Source organism: Pseudophryne corroboree, chromosome 2 (assembly GCF_028390025.1).
Source record: "Pseudophryne corroboree isolate aPseCor3 chromosome 2, aPseCor3.hap2, whole genome shotgun sequence".
NCBI lineage: Eukaryota > Metazoa > Chordata > Amphibia > Anura > Myobatrachidae > Pseudophryne > Pseudophryne corroboree.
The window spans coordinates 819,631,644-819,652,354 of NC_086445.1; positions in this window are offsets into that span (position 1 = coordinate 819,631,644).

Genomic DNA, 20,711 nt, shown 5'->3' on the forward strand with positions numbered 1-20,711 from the left:
GGCAGCAAATAATAGTATTACAGCGCTACTGGGTAAACACATTGTGTGTTTTTTCCTGGGGTATTAGCGCTGGGTGTGTGCTGGCATACTCTCTCTCTGTCTCTCCAAAGGGCCTTGTGGGGGAACTGTATTCAGATAAGAGGATTCCCTGAGTGTGTGGTGTGTTGGTATGTGTGTGTCGACATGTCTGAGGTAAAAGGCTCTTCTAAGGAAGAGATGGAGCAAATGTGTGTGTGTGTGGTGTCTCCATCGACAACGCCGACACCTGACTGGATATGTGGAATTAAGTGCTGAGGTAAATTTATTGCACAAAAGATTAGAGAACAGACAGGGAATCTACCCATGTCTGTCCCTATGTCGCAGGGACCGTCAGAGTCTCAAAACGCCCACTATCCAAAATAATAGACACTGATACCGACACGGAGTCTGACTCCAGTGTCGACTACGATGATGCAAAGTTACAGCCAAAACTGGCAGAAAAGTATTCAATATATGATTATTGTAATAAAAGATGTTTTGCATATCACTGATGACCCATCTGTCCCTGACACGAGGGTACACATGTTTAAGGGGAAGATAACATTTCCCCCCTCTTATGAACCAAGTGAATTGTGTGAAAAAGAGAGGGAATCTCCAGACAAGAAACTGCAGTTTCCCAAAAGAATTCTCATGGCGTATCCTTTCCCTGCTAGGGCCAGGATACGATGGGAATCCTCCCCTAGGGTGGACAAGGCGTTGACATGTTTACCCAAAAGGTAGCGCTGACATACCAAGATACAGCTACCCTCAGGGATCCTGCAGATAGCATGCAGAAAAGTACTTTGAAGTAGAGATGAGCGGGTTCGGTTCCTCGGAATCCGAACCCGCCCGAACTTCATGTTTTTTTACACGGGTCCGAGCGACTCGGATCTTCCCGCCTTGCTCGGTTAACCCGAGCGCGCCCGAACATCATCATCCCGCTGTCGGATTCTCGCGAGGCTCGGATTCTATCGCGAGACTCGGATTCTATATAAGGAGCCACGCGTCGCCGCCATTTTCACACGTGCATTGAGATTGATAGGGAGAGGACGTGGCTGGCGTCCTCTCCGTTTATAGAGAAGAGAGTGAGACTAGAGTAGAGAGAGACACAGTATTTACTTTAGTAATTTTGGGGAGCATTAGGAGGAGTACTACTACTTGCTGAAGTGATAGTGTGACTGTATATCTGACTTGTGGGGGAGACAGTGGGGAGCAGTTAGAGTCTGAGAGCAGGAGTACATATTTTAACGTACAGTGCACACTTTTGCTGCCAGAATGCCACACTGCCATTGTGACCACACTGACCACCAGTATATATATTGTGATTGTCTGCTTAGGAGTACTACTTGCAAGTTGCTGATAGTGTGACCGGTGACCTGACCACCAGTTTAATTAATCACCACCAGTTTAATATATATATATATATATAATTGTATATAATATATATATAATTGTATACCACCTACCCGTGTTTTTTTTTTTTTTCTTTCTTCTTGATACATACTACTATAGTAGCTTACTGTAGCAGTCTGCGGTGCTGCTGAGCTGATAGTGTCCAGCAGGTCCGTCATCAGTCATTACATAATAAATATATATACCTGTCCGGCTGCAGTACTAGTGATATTATATATATATATATTAATTTCATCTCATTATCATCCAGTCTATATTAGCAGCAGACACAGTACGGTAGTCCACGGCTGTAGCTACCTCTGTGTCGGCAGTCGCTGGTCCATCCATAATTGTATACCACCTACCCGTGTTTTTTTTCTTTTCTTTCTTCTTGATACATACTACTATAGTAGCTTACTGTAGCAGTCTGCGGTGCTGCTGAGCTGACAGTGTCCAGCAGGTCCGTCATCAGTCATTACATAATAAATATATATACCTGTCCGGCTGCAGTACTAGTGATATTATATATATATATATATTAATTTCATCTCATTATCATCCAGTCTATATTAGCAGCAGACACAGTACGGTAGTCCACGGCTGTAGCTACCTCTGTGTCGGCAGTCGCTGGTCCATCCATAATTGTATACCACCTACCCGTGTTTTTTTTTTTTTTTTTCTTGATACATACTACTATAGTAGCTTACTGTAGCAGTCTGCGGTGCTGCTGAGCTGACAGTGTCCAGCAGGTCCGTCATCAGTCATTACATAATAAATATATATACCTGTCCGGCTGCAGTACTAGTGATATTATATATATATATATATATTAATTTCATCTCATTATCATCCAGTCTATATTAGCAGCAGACACAGTACGGTAGTCCACGGCTGTAGCTACCTCTGTGTCGGCAGTCGCTGGTCCATCCATAATTGTATACCACCTACCCGTGTTTTTTTTTTTTTTCTTTCTTCTTGATACATACTACTATAGTAGCTTACTGTAGCAGTCTGCGGTGCTGCTGAGCTGACAGTGTCCAGCAGGTCCGTCATCAGTCATTACATAATAAATATATATACCTGTCCGGCTGCAGTACTAGTGATATTATATATATATATATATATTAATTTCATCTCATTATCATCCAGTCTATATTAGCAGCAGACACAGTACGGTAGTCCACGGCTGTAGCTACCTCTGTGTCGGCAGTCGCTGGTCCATCCATAATTGTATACCACCTACCCGTGGTTTTTTTTTTTTTCTTTCTTCTTGATACATACTACTATAGTAGCTTACTGTAGCAGTCTGCGGTGCTGCTGAGCTGACAGTGTCCAGCAGGTCCGTCATCAGTCATTACATAATAAATATATATACCTGTCCGGCTGCAGTACTAGTGATATTATATATATATATATATATATATATATATATATATAGCAAAGTCACAGAACTGAGTCCCGGGAAGCCGCACTGACACTCTCCATTAATTAAAAAGCAGGTGTCCGGTTAATTCATGAATAAAGTCACATGCCAAACACTCGAGATGAGAGTTGAGACAGAACCAGCACTCTGTGTAATTTTCAAAATAGTTTTTACTCCAAGCCGTGTTTCCAAACATGGGTAATCACATCGACATCAGCATGAAAGACAAAGGCATATACTCATCACTGGTAACTTCCCAAACAGCCGTTTTCGGTGAACAACCTTCCTCAGGGGAATAACCATGCATATGATCTAGCTGCCATGTGAAAAAAGTGCTTGTGTGCCGTGCAACTATTGCATCAATTGTGAGCCTCTTTTATGTGCTCACAATATAGTACTCACCACCAACACCTGGAGTCCAGTGTCGCCCCAGTGGGGCCCATCCCACCGTTGTCCATGCACCCGGAGACGCAAGCCGTGGAACGCACGCCGGTTACCACGTGACCGGAAGTTCCGGCACGTGGAGCGCAGGTTGCGTGTCACACGGCGGAAGTATCCCCAGACGGTGCAGTGCAAGTTGGTAAGAGGTCCACGGGCAACAAAAAACAGTCCCCCATGGTCCTGGTGGCGATAACTAGAATACAACAACACTAAATCCACCATAAAGTGCAAAGTTGGCTGCAAAAGTAACATAATTATGAGCAGTAATTATATCATAAGGACAACAATTATATACACAGGACACTACTGTGTCAACAAAGTTAAATAGTGTAAAAGTAATATAGAATGCTCATAGAGATGTTATTATGTAACTAATGTACAAAAAAGAAAAACAATAATAACCCAAAAAGAATGAAGAACGTTGCATTAGACATAAGGGATAATGAGTAGAAACTACAAATATAGAAACACAGAGATACACAAAGAAAAAAGCAGTAAGTTTCATAATATTATGAATGTAGTAGACACACCAATCATAGTGTCCACCAGCAAATCGAGGATTCCATCAGAACACTGCACCCTAAATAAACTATCAACGAAAAAATTCATAAAGTCCATAGGGCATCATGGTGTCCATCAGGTCACTACATCCTACAGAAAGGGTATCATAGAGAATTCTTCGTTAAGCCCATGGGGCGTCATGGAGTCCATCTGATATATCCATCGACATTCTTGCTGAAGTAGCAATCTATGTCTGTCCCCTCCCCTCCTTAAGGGGGGAACATGATCAATCGGCATATAGGTGAAGTCGCTCAGTTTATGCCCAGCAGAGACAAAATGCTTAGCAACAGGAGGTGTGCTGCCATCAACCTTCTGATAAGCTTTTTTAATCGAGGATCTATGCATGGCAATTCGCTCTTTGAGCATCCGTATGGTTTTACCAATATAGAGCTTCTTGCAAGGGCAAGCAATCATATATGTCACATACTTGGTTTCGCAGGTCATTCTGTGTTTCAGGGTATATTTGGTACCCTTATACGGATGATAGCAGAACTTGCCAGTTAACATAAAGCTACAGTTAACGCATCCGTGGCATCGGTAAGCGCCAGATTGAAGCTGTAGCCACTGAGTTCCTCTGCCCACACGTGGGCTAATGTCCGAGAAGGTTATGCGTTCCTTCATATTACGACTTCGTCGGTAGCAGAAGAGTGGCAGCTGTTCACAATATTGCCCCATCACAGGATCTGTTTGTAGTATATGCCAGTGTCTGCGTATGGATTGTCGGGCATCATTTGATGAAATCGAGTATGTACTGGCAAACACCAGTCGCTCAGAGTCGGATTTTGCCCGAGGTTGTAGTAGATCCTCACGTGAAAGTTGCATGCACTTGTCAATAGCTTGGCATACTTCAGTCTTCTGGTAACCCCTACTAATGAAATTGTCACCCATCCTGGTGAGTGCCTCACGTAGTGTCCTCCGATCAGAGGTGATCCTGGCAACACGAACCAGTTGGGAATAGGGTAAACCCCTCTTCAATGCCATGGGGTGAAAACTCGATGCAAGTAGGAGAGAGTTCTTATCAGTGGGCTTCCTGTATATCTCTGTAATTATGGAGCCATCCTGCACTCGTACAGTCACATCAAGGAAATTGATCACAGATGTATCATGGGTGCAGGTGAATCTGATGGATCCCGAGATGCTGTTGAGTGTATCAACAAAATCAAGCAACCTCCGTTCACCCCCAGTCCACAGCATAAACAGGTCATCAATGTAACGAACGTAAAAACTAATATACCTGGAAAAAATGGAATTACCCATAATATATCTCTGTTCATATTGATACATGAACAGGTTGGCATACGATGGGGCCATATTGGACCCCATCGCAGTGCCCTTCAGTTGTAAATAAAACGAGTTATTAAACAAAAAATAATTTTTGTGAAGTATAACTTCCATCAATAACAAAATAAATTCCAATGGGGGACCCTCATACTGTGGACTGAGGGAGACGGATTCTTTAACAGCAGACAGACCCTCGGCATGCCCAATGTTGGTGTATAAGCTGGTGACATCCAGCGTCACCAGCATACAACCACTTGGGAGCGGACCAACAGCATTCAACTTAGAAAGAAAATCAGTGGTATCCCTGATATAGTACGGGGTAGCCTGTACCACTGGTTGAAGATGGAAATCAATAAATTGGGAGATTGGTTGACCCAAGGACCCACGGGAGGAGATGATAGGCCTTCCCGGGGGTTTGGAGAGAGATTTATGCACTTTTGGCAAAGTGTATATTAAAGGGATTTTGGGAAAATCCTGTCTTAAGAAATCGGTGGTAGGTTCATCAATCCAACCATTGATAAGGCCTAGAGAGATAATTGAATCAATTTCTCTCTTATACCTTTCTGTCGGATCGCTGGGAAGAGGTTTGCAGCATTGTGTGTCAGACAGTTGCCGTAGGATCTCGTCAATATAATCCTGGCGATTCATCATTACAATTGCCCCGCCCTTATCTGCGGGGCGTATGATGATCTCAGGATTATCGCAACTGTCTGACACACAATGCTACAAACCTCTTCCCAGCGATCCGACAGAAAGGTATAAGAGAGAAATTGATTCAATTATCTCTCTAGGCCTTATCAATGGTTGGATTGATGAACCTACCACCGATTTCTTAAGACAGGATTTTCCCAAAATCCCTTTAATATACACTTTGCCAAAAGTGCATAAATCTCTCTCCAAACCCCCGGGAAGGCCTATCATCTCCTCCCGTGGGTCCTTGGGTCAACCAATCTCCCAATTTATTGATTTCCATCTTCAACCAGTGGTACAGGCTACCCCGTACTATATCAGGGATACCACTGATTTTCTTTCTAAGTTGAATGCTGTTGGTCCGCTCCCAAGTGGTTGTATGCTGGTGACGCTGGATGTCACCAGCTTATACACCAACATTGGGCATGCCGAGGGTCTGTCTGCTGTTAAAGAATCCGTCTCCCTCAGTCCACAGTATGAGGGTCCCCCATTGGAATTTATTTTGTTATTGATGGAAGTTATACTTCACAAAAATTATTTTTTGTTTAATAACTCGTTTTATTTACAACTGAAGGGCACTGCGATGGGGTCCAATATGGCCCCATCGTATGCCAACCTGTTCATGTATCAATATGAACAGAGATATATTATGGGTAATTCCATTTTTTCCAGGTATATTAGTTTTTACGTTCGTTACATTGATGACCTGTTTATGCTGTGGACTGGGGTGAACGGAGGTTGCTTGATTTTGTTGATACACTCAACAGCATCTCGGGATCCATCAGATTCACCTGCACCCATGATACATCTGTGATCAATTTCCTTGATGTGACTGTACGAGTGCAGGATGGCTCCATAATTACAGAGATATACAGGAAGCCCACTGATAAGAACTCTCTCCTACTTGCATCGAGTTTTCACCCCATGGCATTGAAGAGGGGTTTACCCTATTCCCAACTGGTTCGTGTTGCCAGGATCACCTCTGATCGGAGGACACTACGTGAGGCACTCACCAGGATGGGTGACAATTTCATTAGTAGGGGTTACCAGAAGACTGAAGTATGCCAAGCTATTGACAAGTGCATGCAACTTTCACGTGAGGATCTACTACAACCTCGGGCAAAATCCGACTCTGAGCGACTGGTGTTTGCCAGTACATACTCGATTTCATCAAATGATGCCCGACAATCCATACGCAGACACTGGCATATACTACAAACAGATCCTGTGATGGGGCAATATTGTGAACAGCTGCCACTCTTCTGCTACCGACGAAGTCGTAATATGAAGGAACGCATAACCTTCTCGGACATTAGCCCACGTGTGGGCAGAGGAACTCAGTGGCTACAGCTTCAATCTGGCGCTTACCGATGCCACGGATGCGTTAACTGTAGCTTTATGTTAACTGGCAAGTTCTGCTATCATCCGTATAAGGGTACCAAATATACCCTGAAACACAGAATGACCTGCGAAACCAAGTATGTGACATATATGATTGCTTGCCCTTGCAAGAAGCTCTATATTGGTAAAACCATACGGATGCTCAAAGAGCGAATTGCCATGCATAGATCCTCGATTAAAAAAGCTTATCAGAAGGTTGATGGCAGCACACCTCCTGTTGCTAAGCATTTTGTCTCTGCTGGGCATAAACTGAGCGACTTCACCTATATGCCGATTGATCATGTACCCCCCTTAAGGAGGGGAGGGGACAGACATAGATTGCTACTTCAGCAAGAATGTCGATGGATATATCAGATGGACTCCATGACGCCCCATGGGCTTAACGAAGAATTCTCTATGATACCCTTTCTGTAGGATGTAGTGACCTGATGGACACCATGATGCCCTATGGACTTTATGAATTTTTTCGTTGATAGTTTATTTAGGGTGCAGTGTTCTGATGGAATCCTCGATTTGCTGGTGGACACTATGATTGGTGTGTCTACTACATTCATAATATTATGAAACTTACTGCTTTTTTCTTTGTGTATCTCTGTGTTTCTATATTTGTAGTTTCTACTCATTATCCCTTATGTCTAATGCAACGTTCTTCATTCTTTTTGGGTTATTATTGTTTTTCTTTTTTGTACATTAGTTACATAATAACATCTCTATGAGCATTCTATATTACTTTTACACTATTTAACTTTGTTGACACAGTAGTGTCCTGTGTATATAATTGTTGTCCTTATGATATAATTACTGCTCATAATTATGTTACTTTTGCAGCCAACTTTGCACTTTATGGTGGATTTAGTGTTGTTGTATTCTAGTTATCGCCACCAGGACCATGGGGGACTGTTTTTTGTTGCCCGTGGACCTCTTACCAACTTGCACTGCACCGTCTGGGGATACTTCCGCCGTGTGACACGCAACCTGCGCTCCACGTGCCGGAACTTCCGGTCACGTGGTAACCGGCGTGCGTTCCACGGCTTGCATCTCCGGGTGCATGGACAACGGTGGGATGGGCCCCACTGGGGCGACACTGGACTCCAGGTGTTGGTGGTGAGTACTATATTGTGAGCACATAAAAGAGGCTCACAATTGATGCAATAGTTGCACGGCACACAAGCACTTTTTTCACATGGCAGCTAGATCATATGCATGGTTATTCCCCTGAGGAAGGTTGTTCACCGAAAACGGCTGTTTGGGAAGTTACCAGTGATGAGTATATGCCTTTGTCTTTCATGCTGATGTCGATGTGATTACCCATGTTTGGAAACACGGCTTGGAGTAAAAACTATTTTGAAAATTACACAGAGTGCTGGTTCTGTCTCAACTCTCATCTCGAGTGTTTGGCATGTGACTTTATATATATATATATATATATATATTAATTTCATCTCATTATCATCCAGTCTATATTAGCAGCAGACACAGTACGGTAGTCCACGGCTGTAGCTACCTCTGTGTCGGCAGTCGCTGGTCCATCCATAATTGTATACCACCTACCCGTGTTTTTTTTTTTTCTTTCTTCTTGATACATACTACTATAGTAGCTTACTGTAGCAGTCTGCGGTGCTGCTGAGCTGACAGTGTCCAGCAGGTCTGTCATCAGTCATTACATAATAAATATATATACCTGTCCGGCTGCAGTACTAGTGATATTATATATATATATATATATTAATTTCATCTCATTATCATCCAGTCTATATTAGCAGCAGACACAGTACGGTAGTCCACGGCTGTAGCTACCTCTGTGTCGGCAGTCGCTGGTCCATCCATAATTGTATACCACCTACCCGTGGTTTTTTTTTTTTCTTTCCTCTTGATACATACTACTATAGTAGCTTACTGTAGCAGTCTGCGGTGCTGCTGAGCTGACAGTGTCCAGCAGGTCCGTCATCAGTCATTACATAATAAATATATATACCTGTCCGGCTGCAGTACTAGTGATATTATATATATATATATATATATTAATTTCATCTCATTATCATCCAGTCTATATTAGCAGCAGACACAGTACGGTAGTCCACGGCTGTAGCTACCTCTGTGTCGGCAGTCGCTGGTCCATCCATAAGTATACTAGTATCCATCCATCTCCATTGTTTACCTGAGGTGCCTTTTAGTTGTGCCTATTAAAATATGGAGAACAAAAATGTTGAGGTTCCAAAATTAGGGAAAGATCAAGATCCACTTCCACCTCGTGCTGAAGCTGCTGCCACTAGTCATGGCCGAGACGATGAAATGCCAGCAACGTCGTCTGCCAAGGCCGATGCCCAATGTCATAGTACAGAGCATGTAAAATCCAAAACACCAAATATCAGTAAAAAAAGGACTCCAAAATCTAAAATAAAATTGTCGGAGGAGAAGCGTAAACTTGCCAATATGCCATTTACCACACGGAGTGGCAAGGAACGGCTGAGGCCCTGGCCTATGTTCATGGCTAGTGGTTCAGCTTCACATTAGGATGGAAGCACTCAGCCTCTCGCTAGAAAACTGAAAAGACTCAAGCTGGCAAAAGCACCGCAAAGAACTGTGCGTTCTTCGAAATCCCAAATCCACAAGGAGAGTCCAATTGTGTCGGTTGCGATGCCTGACCTTCCCAACACTGGACGTGAAGAGCATGCGCCTTCCACCATTTGCACGCCCCCTGCAAGTGCTGGAAGGAGCACCCGCAGTCCAGTTCCTGAAAGTCAGATTGAAGATGTCAGTGTTGAAGTACACCAGGATGAGGAGGATATGGGTGTTGCTGGCGCTGGGGAGGAAATTGACAAGGAGGATTCTGATGGTGAGGTGGTTTGTTTAAGTCAGGCACCCGGGGAGACACCTGTTGTCCGTGGGAGGAATAGGGCCGTTGACATGCCTGGTGAAAATACCAAAAAAATCAGCTCTTCGGTGTGGAAGTATTTCAACAGAAATGCGGACAACATTTGTCAAGCCGTGTGTTGCCTTTGTCAAGCTGTAATAAGTAGGGGTAAGGACGTTAACCACCTCGGAACATCCTCCCTTATACGTCACCTGCAGCGCATTCATAATAAGTCAGTGACAAGTTCAAAAACTTTGGGCGACAGCGGAAGCAGTCCACTGACCAGTAAATCCCTTCCTCTTGTAACCAAGCTCACGCAAACCACCCCACCAACTCCCTCAGTGTCAATTTCCTCCTTCCCCAGGAATGCCAATAGTCCTGCAGGCCATGTCACTGGCAATTCTGACGAGTCCTCTCCTGCCTGGGATTCCTCCGATGCATCCTTGCGTGTAACGCCTACTGCTGCTGGCGCTGCTGTTGTTGCTGCTGGGAGTCGATGGTCATCCCAGAGGGGAAGTCGTAAGCCCACTTTTACTACTTCCACCAAGCAATTGACTGTCCAACAGTCCTTTGCGAGGAAGATGAAATATCACAGCAGTCATCCTGTTGCAAAGCGGATAACTGAGGCCTTGACAACTATGTTGGTGTTAGACGTGCGTCCGGTATCCGCCGTTAGTTCACAGGGAACTAGACAATTTCTTGAGGTAGTGTGCCCCCGTTACCAAATACCATCTAGGTTCCACTTCTCTAGGCAGGCGATACCGAGAATGTACACGGACGTCAGAAAAAGACTCACCAGTGTCCTAAAAAATGCAGTTGTACCCAATGTCCACTTAACCACGGACATGTGGACAAGTGGAGCAGGGCAGGGTCAGGACTATATGACTGTGACAGCCCACTGGGTAGATGTATGGACTCCCGCCGCAAGAACAGCAGCGGCGGCACCAGTAGCAGCATCTCGCAAACGCCAACTCTTTCCTAGGCAGGCTACGCTTTGTATCACCGGTTTCCAGAATACGCACACAGCTGAAAACCTCTTACGGCAACTGAGGAAGATCATCGCGGAATGGCTTACCCCAATTGGACTCTCCTGTGGATTTGTGGCATCGGACAACGCCAGCAATATTGTGTGTGCATTAAATTTGGGCAAATTCCAGCACGTCCCATGTTTTGCACATACCTTGAATTTGGTGGTGCAGAATTTTTTAAAAAACGACAGGGGCGTGCAAGAGATGCTGTCGGTGGCCAGAAGAATTGCGTGACACTTTCGGCGTACAGGCACCACGTACAGAAGACTGGAGCACCACCAAAAACGCCTGAACCTGCCCTGCCATCATCTGAAGCAAGAAGTGGTAACGAGGTGGAATTCAACCCTATATATGCTTCAGAGGTTGGAGGAGCAGCAAAAGGCCATTCAAGCCTATACAATTGAGCACGATATAGGAGGTGGAATGTACCTGTCTCAAGCGCAGTGGAGAATGATTTCAACGTTGTGCAAGGTTCTGCAACCTTTTGAACTTGCCACACGTGAAGTCAGTTCAGACACTGCCAGCCTGAGTCAGGTCATTCCCCTCATCAGGCTTTTGCAGAAGAAGCTGGAGGCATTGAAGGAGGAGCTAAAAGGGAGCGATTCCGCTAGGCATGTGGGACTTGTGGATGGAGCCCTTAATTCGCTTAACGAGGATTCACGGGTGGTCAATCTGTTGAAATCAGAGCACTACATTTTGGCCACCGTGCTCGATCCTAGATTTAAAACCTACCTTGGATCTCTCTTTCCGGCAGACACAAGTCTGCTGGGGTTCAAAGACCTGCTGGTGACAAAATTGTCAAGTCAAGCGGAACGCGACCTGTCAACATCTCCTCCTTCACATTCTCCCGCAACTGGGGGTGCGAGGAAAAGGCTCAGAATTCCGAGCCCACCCGCTGGCGGTGATGCAGGGCAGTCTGGAGCGACTGCTGATGCTGACATCTGGTCCGGACTGAAGGACCTGACAACGATTACGGACATGTCGTCTACTGTCACTGCATATGATTCTCTCCCCATTGAAAGAATGGTGGAGGATTATATGAGTGACCGCATCCAAGTAGGCACGTCAGACAGTCCGTACTTATACTGGCAGGAAAAAGAGGCAATTTGGAGGCCCTTGCACAAACTGGCTTTATTCTACCTAAGTTGCCCTCCCACAAGTGTGTACTCCGAAAGAGTGTTTAGTGCCGCCGCTCACCTTGTCAGCAATCGGCGTACGAGGTTACTTCCAGAAAATGTGGAGAAGATGATGCTCATTAAAATGAATTATAATCAATTCCTCCGTGGAGACATTGACCAGCAGCAATTGCCTCCACAAAGTACACAGGGAGCTGAAATGGTGGATTCCAGTGGGGACGAATTGATAATCTCTGAGGAGCGGGATGTACACGGTGATATATCGGAGGATGATGATGAGGTGGACATCTTGCCTCTGTAGAGCCAGTTTGTGCAAGGAGAGATTAATTGCTTCTTTTTTGGTGGGGTCCAAACCAACCCGTCATTTCAGTCACAGTCGTGTGGCAGACCCTGTCACTGAAATGATGGGTTGGTTAAAGTGTGCATGTCCTGTTTATACAACATAAGGGTGGGTGGGAGGGCCCAAGGACAATTCCATCTTGCACCTCTTTTTTCTTTCATTTTTATTTGCGTCATGTGCTGTTTGGGGAGTGTTTTTTGGAAGGGCCATCCTGCGTGACACTGCAGTGCCACTCCTAGATGGGCCAGGTGTTTGTGTCGGCCACTAGGGTCGCTTATCTTACTCACACAGCTACCTCATTGCGCCTCTTTTTTTCTTTGCGTCATGTGCTGTTTGGGGAGTGTTTTTTGGAAGGGCCATCCTGCGTGACACTGCAGTGCCACTCCTAGATGGGCCAGGTGTTTGTGTCGGCCACTAGGGTCGCTTAGCTTACTCACACAGCTACCTCATTGCGCCTCTTTTTTTCTTCTTTGCGTCATGTGCTGTTTGGGGAGTGTTTTTTGGAAGGGCCATCCTGCGTGACACTGCAGTGCCACTCCTAGATGGGCCTGGTGTTTGTGTCGGCCATTAGGGTCGCTTAGCTTACTCACACAGCTACCTCATTGTGCCTCTTTTTTTCTTCTTTGCGTCATGTGCTGTTTGGGGAGTGTTTTTTGGAAGGGCCATCCTGCATGACACTGCAGTGCCACTCCTAGATGGGCCAGGAGTTTGTGTCGGCCACTAGGGTCGCTTATCTTACTCACACAGCTACCTCATTGTGCCTCTTTTTTTTCTTTGCGTCATGTGCTGTTTGGGGAGTGTTTTTTGGAAGGGCCATCCTGCGTGACACTGCAGTGCCACTCCTAGATGGGCCAGGTGTTTGTGTCGGCCACTAGGGTCGCTTAGCATACTCACACAGCTACCTCATTGCGCCTCTTTTTTTCTTCTTTGCGTCATGTGCTGTTTGGGGAGTGTTTTTTGGAAGGGCCATCCTGCGTGACACTGCAGTGCTACTCCTAGATGGGCCAGGTGTTTGTGTCGGCCACTAGGGTCGCTTAGCTTACTCACACAGCTACCTCATTGCGCCTCTTTTTTTCTTCTTTGCATCATGTGCTGTTTGGGGAGTGTTTTTTGGAAGGGCCATCCTGCGTGACACTGCAGTGCCACTCCTAGATGGGCCAGGTGTTTGTGTCGGCCACTAGGGTCGCTTATCTTACTCACACAGCTACCTCATTGCGCCTCTTTTTTTCTTTGCGTCATGTGCTGTTTGGGGAGTGTTTTTTGGAAGGGCCATCCTGCGTGACACTGCAGTGCCACTCCTAGATGGGCCAGGTGTTTGTGTCGGCCACTAGGGTCGCTTATCTTACTCACACAGCTACCTCATTGCGCCTCTTTTTTTCTTTGCGTCATGTGCTGTTTGGGGAGTGTTTTTTGGAAGGGCCATCCTGCGTGACACTGCAGTGCCACTCCTAGATGGGCCAGGTGTTTGTGTCGGCCACTAGGGTCGCTTATCTTACTCACACAGCTACCTCATTGCGCCTCTTTTTTTCTTTGCGTCATGTGCTGTTTGGGGAGTGTTTTTTGGAAGGGCCATCCTGCGTGACACTGCAGTGCCACTCCTAGATGGGCCAGGTGTTTGTGTCGGCCACTAGGGTCGCTTATCTTACTCACACAGCTACCTCATTGCGCCTCTTTTCTTCTTTGCGTCATGTGCTGTTTGGGGAGTGTTTTTTGGAAGGGCCATCCTGCGTGACACTGCAGTGCCACTCCTAGATGGGCCAGGTGTTTGTGTCGGCCACTAGGGTCGCTTAGCTTAGTCATCCAGCGACCTTGGTGCAAATTTTAGGACTAAAAATAATATTGTGAGGTGTGAGGTATTCAGAATAGACTGAAAATGAGTGTAAATTATGGTTTTTGAAGTTAATAATACTTTGGGATCAAAATGACCCCCAAATTCTATGATTTAAGCTGTTTTTTAGTGTTTTTTGAAAAAAACACCCGAATCCAAAACACACCCGAATCCGACAAAAAAAATTCGGTGAGGTTTTGCCAAAACGCGGTCGAACCCAAAACACGGCCGCGGAACCGAACCCAAAACCAAAACACAAAACCCGAAAAATTTCAAGTGCACATCTCTACTTTGAAGTCCATTTACACACATTCTGGTACACTACTCAGACCGGCGATTGTGTCGGCATGGGTTTATAGCGCTGTAGCAGCGTGGACAGATACCTTATCAGCGGAGATTGAAACCCTAGATAAGGATACCATGTTATTGACCTTAGGATATATAAAAGATGCTGTCTTATATATAAGACATACTCAAAGAGACATTGGTATTCTGGGTTCTAGAGTCAACGCTATGTCGATTTCTGCTAGACGTGTAGACAGGTGATGCCGACTAAAAGAGGCATATGGAGGTTTTGCCTTACAAGGGTGAGGAATTGTGTGGAGAAGGGCTCTCGGACCTGGTCTCCACAGCTATAGCTGGTAAATCTGATCTTTTGCCTTATATTCCCTCACAGCTTAAGAAAGCACGACATTATCAAATGCAGTTCTTTCGGTCGCAGAAAAACAAGAAAGTACGAGGAGCGTCCTTTCTTACCAGAGGTAAGGGCGCAGGGCACAGCTAGTTCCCAGGAACAGAAGTCCTCCCCGGCCTCTACTAAATCCACCGCATGACGCTGGGGCTACGCTAAGAGAGTCCGCCCCAGTGGGAGCACGTCTTCGACTCTTCAGCCACATCTGAGTTCACTCACAGGTGGATCCCTGGGCAATAGAAATTGTTTCTCAGGGTTACAAGCTGGAATTCGAAGAGGTGCCTCCTCGCCGGTTTTCCTTATCGGCCCTACCGGCTTTAAATACAATTCACACATTGTATATCCAACAGGTGGTGCTCAAGGTTCCCCTCCTTCAACAAGGAAGGGGATATTACTCAACCTTGGCTGTAGTCCCGAAACCGGACGGTTCGGTCAGACCTATTTTAAAATTTAAATCTCCGAACCTATACTTGAAAAGGTTCAAATTCAAGGTGGAATTGCTCAGAGCGATCATCGCCAGCCTGGAAGGGGGAGGATTTTATGGTGTATCTAGACATAAAGGCTGCATACCTTCATGTTCCCATTTATCCACCCCATCAGGCGTACCTGAGAATTATGGTACAGTATTGTCATTACCAATTTCAGGGTAATTGGCGGAAATGATGGTGCTCCTACGCAAGCAAAGAGTCACAATTATCCCATACTTGGACGATCTCCTAATAAGGGCGAGATCAAAAGAGCAGTTGTTGAACAGTGTGTCACTTTTGCTGAAGGTGTCACAGCAACTCGGCTGGATTCTCAATATCCCGAAGTCACAGTTGGTTCCTATGACTCGTCTGCCCTTCTTGGGTATGATTCTGAATAAGGACCAGAAATGGGTTTTTCTTCCGATAGAGAAGGCCCAGGAACTAAGGACTCTGGTAAAAAACCTATTAAAGTCAAAACAGGTGTCAGTGCATCACTGCACTCGGGTCCTGGGAAAGATGGTGGCATCTTACGGGGCCATTCCCTTCGGCAGGTTCCATGCGAGGACTTTCCAATGGGATCTACGAGACAAGTGGTCCGGATCACATCTACAGATGCATCAGTTAATCACCCTGTCCCCTAGGGCCAGGGTGTCTCTCCTATGGTGGCTGCAGAGTGCTCACCTTCTGCAGGGTCGCAGGTTTGCCATCCAGGACTGGATTCTGGTAGCCACGGACGCGAGCCTCCGAGGTGTGGGAGCAGTCACACAGGGAAGAAACTTCCAAGGTCTTTGTGTCAAGTCAAAAAACTTGTATTCAAATCAACATCCTGGAGTTGAGGGCCATATACAACGCCCTTCGGCAAGCGGAAACATTGCTTCGTGACCTACCGGTTCTGATCCAGTCAGACAACATCACTGCAGTGGCTCATGTACACCGCCAAGCGGCACAAAGAGCAGAGTGGAAATGGCAGAAGCCACCAGGATTCTCCGCTGGGCAGAAAATCATGTAAGCGCATTTTCAGCAGTTCATTCCGGGATGGACAACTGAGTAGCAGACTTCCTCAGCAAACACGACCTGCATCCAAGAGAGGACTTCTTTAGGAAGCCTTCGCACAGATTGCAAGTCAGTGGGAACTGCCACAGATAGACATGATGGCGTCCCGCCTCAACAAGAAGCTACAGAGGTATTGCACCAGGTCAAGAGACCCTCAAGCAGTAGCTGTAGACGCCCTAGTGACACCGTGGGTGTTCCAGTCGGTCTATGTATTTCCCCCTCTTCCTCTCATACCCAAGGTGTTGAAAATAGTAAGAAAAAGAGGAGTGAGAACAATCCTCATTGTTCCAGATTGGCCACGAAGGACCTGGTATCCGGATCTGCAGGAAATGCTCACAGCAGATCCGTGGCCTCTTCCTCTAAGACAGGACCTGTTGCAACAGGGGCCCTGTCTATTCCAAGACTTACCGCGGCTGCGTTGGACGGCATGGCGGTTGAATACCGGATCCTAGCAGATAAGGGTATTCCGGATGAGGTCATTCCTACGCTAATAAAGGCTAGGAAGGACATGACATCTAAACATTATCACCGTATATGGCGAAAATATGTTTCTTGGTGTGAGGCCAGGAATGCTCCTATGGAAGAATTCCATCTTGGCCATTTCCTTCACTTCCTGCAAACTGGAGTGAATTTCGGCCTAAAATTAGGATCTATTAAGGTTCAGATTTCGGCCTTATCCATTTTCTTTCAAAAGGAATTGGCCTCTCTCCCTGAAGTACAAACTTTTGTGAAGTGAGTACTGCATATTCAGCCTCGTTTTGTACCTCCGGTGACACCTTGGGACCTTAACGTGGTGTTATGTTTCATTACGTCACACTGGTTTGAACCACTTAAAATGGTGGAGTTGAAAAATCTCACTTGGAAGGTGGTCATGTTATTAGCCTTGGCTTCGGCTAGGCGAGTGTCGGAATTAGCGGCTTTATCACATAAAAGCCCCTATCTGGTTTTCCATATGGATAGAGCGGAATTGCGGACCCGTCCTCAATTCCTGCCAAAAGTGGTTTCATCCTTTCATATGATCTATTGTGGTGCCTGTGGCTATGCGTGACTTGGAGGATCCCGAGTCCCTTGGTGTGGTAAGGGCTTTGAAAATTTACGTGGCCAGATCGGCTACAGTCAGAAAAACAGAAGCACTGTTTGTCATGTATTCGACCAACAAGATTGGTGCCCCTGCTTCAAAGTAGACTATTGCTCGCTGGATCTGTAACACGATTCAGCAGGCGCATTCTACGGCGGGATTGCCGTTACCTAAATCGGTCAAGGCCCATTCCACTAGGAAGGTGGGCTCTTCTTGGGCGGCTGTCCGAGGCATCTCGGCGTTACAGCTGTGCCGAGCTACTACTTGGTCGGGTTCCAACTCCTTTGAAAAGTTCTATAAGTTTGATACCCTGGCTGAGGAGGACCTCCTGTTTGCTCAATCGGTGCTGCAGAGTCATCCGCACTCTCCCGCCCGTTTGGGAGCTTTGGTATAATCCCCATGGTCCTTACGGAGTCCCCAGCATCCTCTAGGACGTAAGAGAAAATAAGATTTTAAACCTACCGGTAAATCTTTTTCTCGTCCCAAGTGCGGACTACTTCTGCAAGACTTGTATATAGTTATTGCTTAAATAAGGGTTATGTTATAGTCTCATTGGTCTTGAACTGATGCTATGTCGTTTTCATACTGTTAACTGGATAGTATATCACAGGTTATATGGTGTGATTGGTGTGGCTGGTATGAATCTTGCCCTTGGATTAACAAAAATCCTTTCCTCGTACTGTCAGTCTCCTCTGGGCACAGTTTCTCTAACTGAGGTCTGGAGGAGGGGCATAGAGGGAGGAGCCAGTGCACACCAGATCTAAAGTCTTTCTTAAAGTGCCCATGTCTCCTGCGGAGCCCGTCTATCCCCATGGTCCTTACGGAGTCCCCAGCATCCTCTACGGACTACGAGAAAAAGATTTACCGGTAGGTTTAAAATCTTATTTTTGTCCCTCCTGGAATGGTTCATATTATGAGGAATGGATTGCGTATATTAAATTTAAACCAATGGTGTATATTACATTTAAATAGCTTAATAATGCTTGGGTACTGTTTATAGCTATACCTAATTGAGAAACAACTATTTTATAAAGTTTTCCTGTTGTGGAACAAAGGCCACTTAATCAACATTAAAAACACATAGAAAATAAAATCTATAATTTATCATACAAGAATGCAATAGCATCAGCCTCTGTGCTACTTACACACTGGGACAGGCCTCAGAAGGATTCTCTGTGTATCTCTCTCTCTCTAGACCCGAGTGCTCTCATTAGATAACAGGTTATTGTCACGCCTAGCAAGGTTTGAGGATCCGGCAGCTGAGACTTGCCCAAGGAAGTAGTTGTCTGCGGATAAATAAGGCGAGGGGGTTGGTTATAGTTCCTTCTAGGGCAATGCCGAAGGCAGGTGGAGCTAAGAGTCAGTGAGCTGTAGTTCTTGAGAATGAGGCTGAGGTAGAGAACTGTGGCTTGTGAACGATGACTTAAAGACATAGTTGTAGACAAAGAACTGTGGGTTGTGGCTTGAAAGACAAAGCTGTAGATAATGAACTTGCGGAACTGTGAATGGTGGTTAAAGACGTGGCTGGAGACAAAGAACTGTGGATTGTGACTTGAAAGACGAGGCTGTAGATAATGAACTGCGGACTGTGGATGGTGGTTAAAGACGTGGCTGGAGACAAAGAACTGTGGATTGTGACTTGAAAGACGAGGCTGTAGATAATTAACTGCGGACTGTGGATGGTGGTTCAGAGACGTGGCTGGAGACAAAGATCAGCGGACTGTGGCATGAAAGACGAGGCAGAAAGCCCGGGGCCGTCCGTGTCCAAAGGGTCTTACTGGACCGGGGTTTCCAGGAGCACTTCCACAGGCAGCAGTAGGTTAGGAACGGCAGGGCTGCAGCAGCAACTGAGAACTGGCTAAGCAGAGTTAGGAGTAACCAGAATACGTCAAGAATCCTGGGAGCACAGGGCTAAAGCACCTACAACAGGGTTGTAACTTGAAGCACTGGCCTCCCTGTCATAAACCAGCCCCCTTTTATAAGGAGAACTCTCCCTGGATTGGCTGGAAGGGACAGGAAGCCAAAACTATGCCTCAAACTTTGGTCTTCAACATGGCGGCGCCCAGTAATGCAGACCTCCCTGTAAGGCCACACAGTACACTGCCCCTGGTGTCCTAGCAACCGCCCTGGCAAGGAGAGACCCACTGCAGCGGTGTCCTGCCGCCACGAGCGGACCCCCTCACCACCGCTACCACTGCCCACGGACCCGGTGCGGCAGCCCTCCGCCGCCGCTGCCCACAAGCCGCCTGCAAAGCCAGCCCCGTGGCCCCAGCATACCGGTAAGGCCCTGGACGCTGACAGTACCCCCCCCTTTGCGGGTGGACTCCGGACACCTATATGGTTTAGCTGGAAACTTGGCATGAAATGCCCGAAGAAGTCTTGGAGTATGGACATCTTCTGCTCCTATCCAAGACCTTTCCTCAGGTCCATATACTTTCCAATCAACAAAGTACTGGAGGCGACAATATCGTCTGCGAGAGTCGAGGATCTTGCGAATCTCAAATTCATCTCCTTGTGCTGATTGGATCTTGGGAGATTTAGGCAGAGCAGCTCTGAATCGGTTAAGTACCAGCGGTTTTAAAAGAGAAATATGAAATACATTAGGGATTCGCAAATGCGGAGGCAACTTCACCTTATAAGCCACAAGATTTAATACTTTCTCGATTGGGTAGGGCCCAATAAATCTGGGAGCAAACTTTTTAGTAGGTACCTTCAACCTTAGGTTACGTGTGGAAACCCAAACCCGATCTCCCACCTTAAGGCTTTATACAGCTTTTCGCTTCAGATCCGCATAGGTCTTATACCTCTTAGATGTCTTAAGCAAGGCCTCGTGAACTTGTCTCCAAGTTTTTTAAAATTGTCAAAGCGCTGATTCTGCGGCAGGGACCTCGAGCGTAGGTAGAAGTCGGAAGTCAGTCTGGAACTTTTGGATAATAACCATAATTTATGAAAAATGGAGAAGACTTTGAAGCAGAATGATAGAGATTGTTATGGGCAAATTCTGCAAATGGGAGAAAGTCCAGCCAGTC